Below are 11,054 nucleotides of genomic sequence, written 5' to 3'. Positions count from 1 at the left end.
ATGGGTCTCTCCTGGCAATAAATAAACAAAGTCTTTGTCTATTCATGTTTCAATTTCTTTTTTTTATGTAATTTACAATTTCAAAAAAGAAAACAGATCGGTGCATTTTTTTTCCTCCCTGCCCCTTCCCCGTTTCCTCTCTGGCAAAGTACATCTGCAAGAAATGTAAAATGCACCTTCTAGTGGTTACCGAAATCCAAACCAGTGCCATCAGCACTCAGAGGGCAGGATTCTCCCAGCCAGACTCCTCTCTTGCACCTTTTACGAAATGCCATGATAATTAAACTCAGTAATGAGGTTGTTCAAGCATTTCAGTCTAACCCAAAGAGCACTTAATATAGTTGTTTAAGGTTGAAAGCTGATCTAAAACAGACATAAAATCTGGTGAGTTTTGCTCCCCTCCTTCAGTCTAAAAGCCAACAGCCAGTCCATTTTTACAGAGATAGCAACAACAGTCACAGCCCTTAAATGGCTCTGCAATACCAGCGACATGCTCTCGCCTCCCCGGCTCCACAGCATGCAGGAGCAGACAGGCTGCTCACCACACGGTCGCTGTAATGTGCAGGGGCAAGGTGAAACCCAATGCTCAAAGTGCTGGCGGTACAGTGTCTCACAGGGCAGCTCTCTCCTGTCTGGCACCTGCTGTCCCCTGCTGCACAGTAACTCAAAACTTCGAAAGGCTGATTATTATCTATGTGGAGGAGTGGGCAGATTTAACCAGGTTGTGCAAACCCAAAGTCTCCTGAACCCAAGTTCAGTGGCCTCAGTCAAAGCGGGAAGGAGAGGTGGGCAAGTCAGGTGCTGCTCTGGTGAGCCGGCACGGCGAGCACCTGCAGGGACCTTTGCTAACTGACCTGCCAGCCTCCCACGACAGGCCCTGGCAATCCAGCCTCATCCCAACCACAGACTGCATGCGGTCAACCTCAGGGCCAGAATCTAGCCGGCAACATCTATTTTTATTAGTCATGAAAAGCGGTGTGTGGACCAGATTTCAAAGCATTCAGACAAGAGATCTCTCCCAGCATCTGCCCAAGGAGAGACATTTTTTCCATCAGTAACTGTCAAGTGCTGGACCTGTAGTCAGAAAACAAAGTGTCCACCGAAATGCTTTCCTTAGATAATAATCCAATGTTATGTCCTTTATTTTCCTAAAGTGGTATATAATAATCTATACATCTCAGTTACATTTCCACAGCTTCTGTAAAATAATAGTATTAAAATATAACATCGTTAGGTACTTACTCTGTGCTTCTGAGATAGTTGCTATTATTATCCCCCTGTCGCCAATGAAGCAAAGTTTAAAGAGGTAAATAACATGTTCAAGGTCAGAACGCTAACAAGTAGACGAGCTTGTTATCACCTTGGATGAAAACCAGGTCATCTGACTGCAGAGCCATATTTCTCCCACCCACATCTTGCAAGCACTTACTCTGAGCCCCACACAGTGCTGAAATATTGTCTTCAAATGGTCTCAACTTTTGAATTTCTGTGACCCATTTCATCCCAAAATGAAAACGCCATTAAGATGCATTTTTTCCTTTCAATCTGGGATGCCAGGAAAAGTCAAAACAGTGCCCAGTTTTATTTATCGGTACTTCTTCCTTTGAGAACAATTTTTGGTCATTTTCTTATATTTGTTGTTTAGAACACTTCTGTGCTCTGCTTCCGTCAGATGACTGCTCCTCTTTTAAGCCCTGTTTCTGCTTTACATTGTGTTTATCTTAGAAGCTACTCCAAATCTTTTACAAATAGGCAACATACAAATACAGGTGTTTCTGCTTTATTGTCATAAACGGGTCCTGGAGAAAGCTCACATTCGACAGAATCATGCACTGAAAATTATAAGGTTTAGAGGGAAAATGGGAGCGGGGCAGATGGCTCAAAAGCTATGACGCATTATAACAAGTGCCCCATCCCAAACAATAGTGATATTAACACAATTCTAACCCAGTTAACTGTCCTCAGGAACCCTGGGGCGTGTGCACTTAGAATCTCATTCTCCCTTTATACTCTGGCCTTCTCTTTTCTCTTTTGAGACGCCAGCCCTAGGGAACACTATATTCTAGGAGAGACCAATTTCACCAAGATATGATCCAAGGGTAACCATCTTCACCAATCCTTTTAATTTTTTTTTTTTTTTTGAGGGTGGTGACACAGGGAGGATTGTTTACGGCTTTGCCATCTGCACTTAGAGCCTCCCCAGATAGTTTCACATGGGAAAATGTAACGGGTTCTGGATGACACAAAACCAGCCACTTTCACACTAAAGGAAGGTGTGCTTATTTTTTTAGGTTTTTTTTTTTTTTCTGAACTTCTTCACACATTCCTAAAGCTTTCCCTTTGGTTGTGAAAAGACCCTTTTCCCTTTTATTGTGAAAATGTCAAAATATTAACATGCTGGGAAACATCCCATGTGCGGTACCTAGACTCTCAAGTCATTCCAATTATCGGGGACATACCCACGTTTAGTGGGATATGAACCTGCTATGCTTTTGAAGTTCTTCTTTGAGAAAAATAATGCAAAATACAAATGTAAACTTTGGTTGAAAAGTGACCATTTAGAATGTCAGGCAAATAAATTACAATGGACAAATTTTGAAATACTGATAATTGTCAAGAACTTCAGACGATCCAGAAAAATTATGTATTTTTATTAATTAACTGGCCTGCCTCTATAATACTTTGCTATTTTCATTTGTATCTGCTTTCTCTTTGTATGACAATAAAATTGTAAAATTGGGGGAAACTATCAAGTGCCCTTCATATATGATTTGTAGGAATGCAAGGCTCTTCAAGATTCCCTGTGCAATGGCTGATCTTAAAAATTCCTGGACTTTTCAATAGCCATTAACAAATTAACTGTCTTTGCTCTGGTGGCATATTATGAGTTTTACATTATCTTTGTCAATGACAATTTTTTTGTGTCCCATCAGCAGGAAATGTAAATAATTCTCCAATGTGTTCATATTATTCCCTCCTTTCATTAGCTGGATTATCAAACAACCCAAGAGCCTACTCATTAATTCTTTTAAAAATGTATCTCTAGCTCTCAATGAATTGCTGTTAATAGTATCTTCTGGATATCATCCACCAGGCCCCAAATCTCACTGGCTGCTCATTACAAAAGCATCAACTCACGGACCTCAGCTATTGAATACTTTGCAGAGAAATCTTACAGGAGAAGGGAAGGTGGAGAGAGAGAGAGAACACTTAATTTAAAGAGGTTAAATTACCTTATTCTAGTAAATTTTGCAAAGACACACCATCATGTGAATACAATGCTTTTTTAGCTTTAGGGTAAATCTGCCTCTCCTGAAATAATCTGCATTAAAGAAACCCAAGGTCTAGCAGAACAGACCATATCAAATAAATGAATTAACAATAAATAAATAAATGGCATATTGCCACAGTCATGCCCTTTGCTAATACTAAAATTAGACATTCAAAAGTACTGTTCATACCAACTGCTCTACTAGTCAACTCATTAACAAGAACAATATAAAAGGAATTTTGATTGATTAGTCAAGACGGCTGACAGGATTAGTTTGGGATTTTTGGTTCTTCTTCTCTTTTTCTTTTAAGTGTATTAGCCCCTTAACTGACTTGCTACAACTTCTGTTGGCTTAATAATCTAAATTAGAACAGGGAAGAACTGCAACTAAAGCCTGAGTAGAGAGCTATGCTGGTAGTAGTCAGACACACTTTGGAAAATGCCTTCTTTTTTTGATCCTGTCTGGACTGAATTTGCTGCTTTATTTTTTTTTTTTTTTTTTTTAGAATTAATAACCAGTAGACATGTCAAAATGTTAAAGCAATTTGGAAAAGGCCAAAAAGTCAAAGTATTTATACTTAAGCATTGATTATTTTATCAGAGAAAATCACCAATAATCTAAGGAAAAGAAATTTATGAGTGGCGAGCTTCACATGGAGATGGTTACTCAAGCTCTGTTTTTGAGAGGAAGGCCCTCCCCTGAGATTAGGAGGCCCAGGACAGCCCTGAATTCTGGAGGGTATCTTGAATCTCTGGACAAGATGGAGACGGAATCCACTCATTCTAGGAGTTAAGAGAGCCACTGAACGATAAAAGCTATTCCTGTTTTGTTTTTCAAAAGTCCTTTATTATCCCATGCATGTTTCTGCCTGGAATAAAATAGGCACAACAAAAGCAATGAAATCTTGCAACACAGGCTTTTTATAGGTTATTGAGATTCTGCTATTCAAACTGTGGTCCACAACCAGCACCACTGGCCATATCCGGGTGCTTGTGAGCAATGCAGAATGCCAGGTGCCACCTTAGACCTGCTGAATCCTATGCACATCCAAGGTGGCAAAGCACTAGTCTCTTTCCACTTGCAGGGCCAATGTAACCTTCAAGTCAATGACACAATAATTTAACTGGAAGTGTTTTTATCAGATTTCGAAAATAATACATACCATTTGTAAAAACAACAAAAACACACATTATGAAACGCTATAAAATTACTAAGTGAAAAGTGAAAATCATCTAGCAATGGTTCACCAGGGATGAATTCAGCTAACATTTTGATGTAGATCTTTCCAGCCTCTTTCTATATGTATATTAAAAATAGAGTGACTTACAGAGGTCGTTTACAATCTCCTTTTACCCATTAACAATGAGGACATCCTTACATGTCAATAAATGTACTTCTGGCTCATCATTTTTTTTCAATGGAATATTCTATTGTATAATGAAACATAATTCATTTAAATAATCTTCTCTTACTGGACAAAGAATGAATATACAGTATTTCTTTAAAATAAATTCCTGAAAGTAGAATTTCAATGTCGGAGGAAGGCACATTTAAATTTTCACGTACTTTGCAAGACGCCCTTCTAAACATGTGAGCACCATCAATCTCTATAATCTTTGCCAGTCTGATAGCTAATTGTGTCTTATTGTTGTCAAATGCCTTTATATCTTATCTTAAATTTAAATGTTTTTAGAAGGTGTTTTTGTGTGCACACGCCACTGATATTAATTTAAATAAAGTAGTGTTTAGTAATTCACATCCCTTATGTATTTTCATATTAATAATCCACTCTATTCAGGAAACTAGTAACCTAGAAGATACAACCACAGGATGTGGCTTAGTCCAGATTCTTTGAAATGAAAAGTTTGATTATTAAGCTCTGATATCATTCGGGGTGCTCTACTTCTCTGTACATACTGTTGGAGTTTTCCCTGTGAGCCCCTCTCCATGCCCACTTGTTACTCCCCCCCAACCCCCACTTGCTGAGCCCTCATATCCTCACTTCGTACCACACACCCTCCTGGGTCATTGCACGGTCTACACACTGGTGGTGCCTGCGTCTCTCCCTAGCCCAGATCTGAAATGTTCTCCTTGACTGTGCACGGTTATTTGTCTTAACTAGCAACAATCTTCTCCCTATTTTAACAGTGTGCAAACATTTTTCAAGATGTAGCTCCACTAGCATATCTTCTGTGAGGCCTGTCTGGACAGTCTGGCAGCGCTAAGGCTCTCTCTGACTCCCCTCTGCACTGTCTGTGTCTCCAATGCTGCCCCATCCCAGGGCATCACCACATACGTGTGTCCTTGTTTGGTCACGTGCCTCATAGGCAGCTCTTACCCTCCCATCTGTTTCCTCAAGCACCAACATTGAACCTGGCATTAGGTAAATAATCAGAACCACTGATGAATGACTCCACAAATGAAACTAGAAACTACTTACTGGTCCCCTTCGCCCTAAGTTAGGAAAAACTGAGACCAAACAAATTAAATACGAACAAAAAGAAAGAACGAAAACTCTGGATAAAAACATTTTAGAGGGTTATATTATTTACTAACTTAATATATTTCCTTAATGAAAGTGCTTAATTTCCAATAAAGAAAATAAATAAAGACAATGTTTTCAGAGAGAAGAAAAGCAAAATTCTCTGCCTACAGTCCCCCATAGCTAATACCGGGTAAAAATCACGCATTTTTCTTTCTTGTTTTTTCCCCATTCACCAACTATTATTTAAAATTCTGTGCCCATCACTCAAAGAAACAGACAGTTGTTCATTCTGAGTTAAGTTTTTGCTTATCTGACCAGCAGGGTCAGGATAATAAATCACTCAACCCCTAGGGAATAACAAAACACTTAATGGATTTGTGCAGTTACCAGGGGAAAAAAATAGAGAGGAAAACTTTCAGGATTCAATTCCTTTTCGAATACTGCATAGTACTTGAGAAAAGACTGCATGAAGATCATATATAGCTGAAGCAGATGGAGGGAAAAAAAATTCGAGAAGTGGCATTTCCACTGGAGAAAAAGATACGGTCACTAAGCTTTGCTTCGAAGGGCCCTTCTCAATACGAGGAGAAAAAGCCAAAAGAAAAAAGAATCAAGGTGATGTCCTCAATCGTTTACAGGCCCTTATCCGAGGGGAAGAACTGTTTTCCTGAATATTCATCACACAGAACAATCTACATCGTAATATTGCTTAAAAGTCAGATATAAATTGTCCATGAAACTTCCAGAAACAGCTGACACTTCAATGAAAGCTTCTATCCCGAATAAGAGTAAAATAATTTCCTTGCCTTATTCTGGCCCTGCTGTATTGTTTTAAGCAAAACACTTAACAATTCTGTGTCTCAGGTAACCTGCCTGAGGAAACGGAGTCTCCACTTCACCCTAAGAAACAGTGAGAATATCTGACTCCAAAATACTCTAGTCTTTAAAAATGGTTACACACAAGATACAAATTTATATTAGAGCTAGAAAACATATGTGAGTCTCCTAGCATTGTGCCTGGCACATCAGAGTTATTTAACAAGTGTTATTTACATCCCTTCTCTTCCCCAGATAAAATGAAACATTTTTTCTGTTCACTTAAGACAAAATAAATTAGAATAAAATGAAGTTTTTTTTTTAATTTTTCTAAAGACATGGTATCATTCTTCCCCTTATTTTTGCCCGTTTGTAATATATACCTGGGAACAGAGTCCTACGTAACAATGTTACGAAAGTATCGATACATGTACACATGTCTGGAGATTAGCAGCCTAATACAGAGGACATTTTGAAATGATGTTAGAAATTCTGTCACCTCTGAGCAGCATCTTCTGATGGAAACCCCAGAATTACCATACTTGGTAAGACTTTGGTCTAGGTAGGCTGCAGTTTTGCCTCGGCTGATCTGACATCCAAGCATATGACAACATTTCTGCTTCTCTTACAAGATTTCCTGGAGTTTGCACTCGCTTCATGATCTTGGCAGAGACCGTGCTGCTGAAATAACATAGAGTCCTCACCAAAACGGTGTGCTGCTGAAATGCCAGAAAACTGCTAGCGTGGGCAAAATCTGCGAGTGACAGTCACCACCTCCTACCTGGCCAACCTCGCCTTCCTATAGTTCCATAAAGTTTCCGTAGGAGGGGGGAGTATTTTTCTCCCTCAAATAAAAATAGTTCTAATATTCCCTGATTCTTTCTTACCTTTTATCTCTGAGCAAGCTCTGTAACTGACCTTGCTCAAAAATGGACTGCAAATCCTTACTGAATATTCCATACAAGTTAAAAACCCTGAATGTAACTAACTTCTAAGTTTTCAATGTTTAAATTAAAATGCCCCCCCTACTCCCCGAAGCTGGACTAATTTTAACCAATCGCTTTTATTCTTTAAAAGCCCATGACCAAAAGATTTTCCTATTTGGCCAACACCGACTTCTTATGAACAGAAAGTTGAGCCTTTTTTTTACTTTTTACCAACAGTCAGCATTGAATACCTGACTCACACTTATTACATTCAAGGCCTAACAAGGCCATATTCTTTCCAAAGACATTGAACTCATGTTTTCAGCAAGGGATATTTAGTACTATCTTTCTGTGCGCTTTCTGGTGCCAGGTGCTGTACCTAATGTTAGAAATCCAGCCATGGGGGGCGCCTGGGTGGCACAGCGGTTAAGCGTCTGCCTTCGGCTCAGGGCGTGATCCCGGCGTTACGGGATCGAGCCCCACGTCAGGCTCCTCTGCTGGGAGCCTGCTTCTTCCTCTCCCACTCCCCCTGCTTGTGTTCCCTCTCTCACTAACTGTCTCTATCTCTNTGGATATTTAGTACTATCTTTCTGTGCGGTTTCTGGTGCCAGGTGCTGTACCTAATGTTAGAAATCCAGCCATGGAAAGGACAGTGCCTGCTTTTCAGAGCATTTCCATTCTACTGAGCAGAGACAGATGATATATGCATAAGTATATAACATGCCCGACAGTGGGCACAAAGATCAGGAATAAGTTCAAAGAACAGGACAGAAAGCAATGGAGTGGGAGTTATTATTCCAGATGGGGCCAGGGAAAGTGGTAACGTAAGCAGATTCCCAAAGACATTAAGGAAGCAAAACTTGCAGTTACCTGGCAAGAGAGCATTCCGAGGAGAGAGTCTTCCGTAGAAGCATACTTGGTGTACTTATGGAAAGCAAGGAGGACAGGTGGGTAATGTGGAGCAACAGGGGAGCAAGTGACAGGGAGTGAGACATGAGCAATGGTTGGGGCTTGGACACAGAGGGCCAACTAGGCCATGATAGTGACCTTGCAANGACCTCTAAGTGAGCTGAAGGCTTAAGGGAAGAAGAGTCAGATGATGTGACTTTTATTCTAAAGGCTAACCCACCTGGTACATGGATGGAATAGATCTCAGAAGTAGGAGTGGAATATATTTAAAAAAAAAAAAAAGAGCAGCTAAGGAGTGCTTTGGGGAGGAGATGAGAAATGGTCAGATGAAGGATGTATTTCAATGTATTTCATATCCCACTAGATAAGTAAGAACTCAAAGATGATGCCAAAGGCCTTGGTCTGAGTAGCGGATAGAACAGAGCTGCCATTTACCCGGAAGTGGAGTAGGTTGCACTTGGGGCAGGAAGGGGGAGAATCAAGAGTTCAGGTTTGAATATGCTACATTTGAGCTGCCCATTAGTGATCAAAAGTTCAAATGTCAAGTAAGTAGTTGAATTCATGAGAAGGATATGCAGAAGAGGTTTCCAGGATGGAGAGGTAAACTGAATGCCATTCGTTGACCACGGAATGTGTCATAATCCAATGTGGATACAGGTCTGTGAGTTGGCAGGGATCACTCTACCTCAGGCTGCAGTGTGGCTGGCTTGGCTCTAAGCCTTGGGTCAGGTCGAGCCGTGATCTGTTTCTCATTCCAGGACCCACGCTGAAGAAGTGGCAGAGAGCTGGCAGCGTACCCTTGCCAAGACGGTCACATAAACCAGCGAGGGTCAGAGGAAGTAGACAATGCCTATGAAGGCTTTGTCTCAGAACCTGGGTACACTGGCACTTCTGCTCATATTCCACAGGCCAAGTCACCCAGTGAAACCCAGTATCAATGCGGCAGAGTAAGAGACTTGACACATAGTCGCAGGAAATGCAAAATCGCGCGGCAAAGGACACATGTATTTCTAACACAGGGAAGGCCTGAAAAATCAGAACAGTTATCCAATCTACCTTTCCACTCACTGTAGTTTTAGCTGCAGCTACAAAAGACTTCTCCCAGACCCTATAATATTTTAACCCAAAGAGTTTCTTCAATTTTTTTTTTTTTGAGAGGGAGAGAGGAGAATCTTAAGCAAACTACACGCCCAGCATGGAGGCCCATGTGAGGCTCAAACTCATGCCCCTGAAATCATGACCTGAGCTGAAATCAAGAGTTGGACTCTTACCAACTGAGCCACCCAGGAGCCCCTGAAATATCTATTTTTGAAAGCCATTTACAAATGTATTTGAGGTAATTATGCTTGGATGTTTTTCACTACAGGAAAAATAGGTTGGTATTTCCTAACAACATGGTACACATCATACTTTAAATGCCATTTCTTTAAAAAAGGTCTTCATCAGTGCTTCTCAAATTATTTGTGGGGGAGGGCTTTTTTTTTTTATTTCAACAAGGCATAGACCCATAATTTTATAAAATGCAATAAAATTAATTGCTATGACTGACTTTAAAAAGTAAAGATATATAAAATTCAAGTTCATTTTTTTAGGAAAGTACTTGGTCACACTGCTATAAAAGTTTCTAAATACTCTCAATGTCTGTACTTATCTTGCCAAAGATAATAGTCATAGAATGGCATCAGCCCACAGACCACACTTTGAAAAGCACCGTGCTAAATGATTGTACCATAACCAGATCCCTTTACCCCCAAAATCTTACTATCACTGAATAATAGCAGTTGGAACACAAAACTAAGTTGCCAAGGATTTAAAATTGAAATTCACTTATACCCAAGTTTGCTAAACTATTAATTCAATTTGCCAGGCTCTTTTGGTCCCCAGGATTCCATGCTTCAGTTATTAAGTAAAAAAGAAAAAAAAGGGGGGGGGGACTTTGTCAAATAGCCATATCCTGCTTTATGATTTTTACTCTGTTTTTCTTGATTCTTATGGCAATGGACTTTCAGATATTCCACCCATGCTGTACACACACAAATTACTAAAATCTCCTGGCCACATCCTGAGGCTACCTTAATTGACTGTTATCAAGCTGTGCTTTTTAAATGTTCCAGCATTTGATCTTTTTAAAATGCTTCTGAGACTTAACTGATGTCAAACTGGCTGGTCTAATTTCCTGCTATGTCTTTAGATCCTTTTTTTTTTTTNTTTTTTTTAAAATAATTGGGTGTTGAATTAGGATTTTTTTTTCTTTCTTCCTCAAGGGATCACTACTAAATTTAGTTAAGCTCTGATCAACAACAAAAAAATTCCATTCTGTCCTATTAATTTCCTATATTTGGGCTTACTGTCTCTCAAGTCATAAGCTACCCTAGAGTCCAGGAAAATTAAGCCATGCTTACTCAGCCCTAGTGAAGGGACCTTTATGGACATGGAAGTATCTAGATGACCTAGACACCAGATTTGAGAAAGGGATCTGCTAAACTTTAGACAAAAAACAGCATTTAGGAGTCCTTTGTGCAGTGAAAGAAGAAAACCAAAGAGCGAAGAGATGGATACTAATGCAGAAACAATCACTTCTTTCCAGAAATGTCCTCAGCATAACATGCATTAAAGCATGTCCAGGGGCGCCTGGGTGGCACAGCG

Source organism: Ailuropoda melanoleuca, chromosome 17, assembly GCF_002007445.2.
Source record: "Ailuropoda melanoleuca isolate Jingjing chromosome 17, ASM200744v2, whole genome shotgun sequence".
Lineage (NCBI taxonomy): Eukaryota > Metazoa > Chordata > Mammalia > Carnivora > Ursidae > Ailuropoda > Ailuropoda melanoleuca.
Note: the sequence above shows the minus strand (reverse complement) of the source record.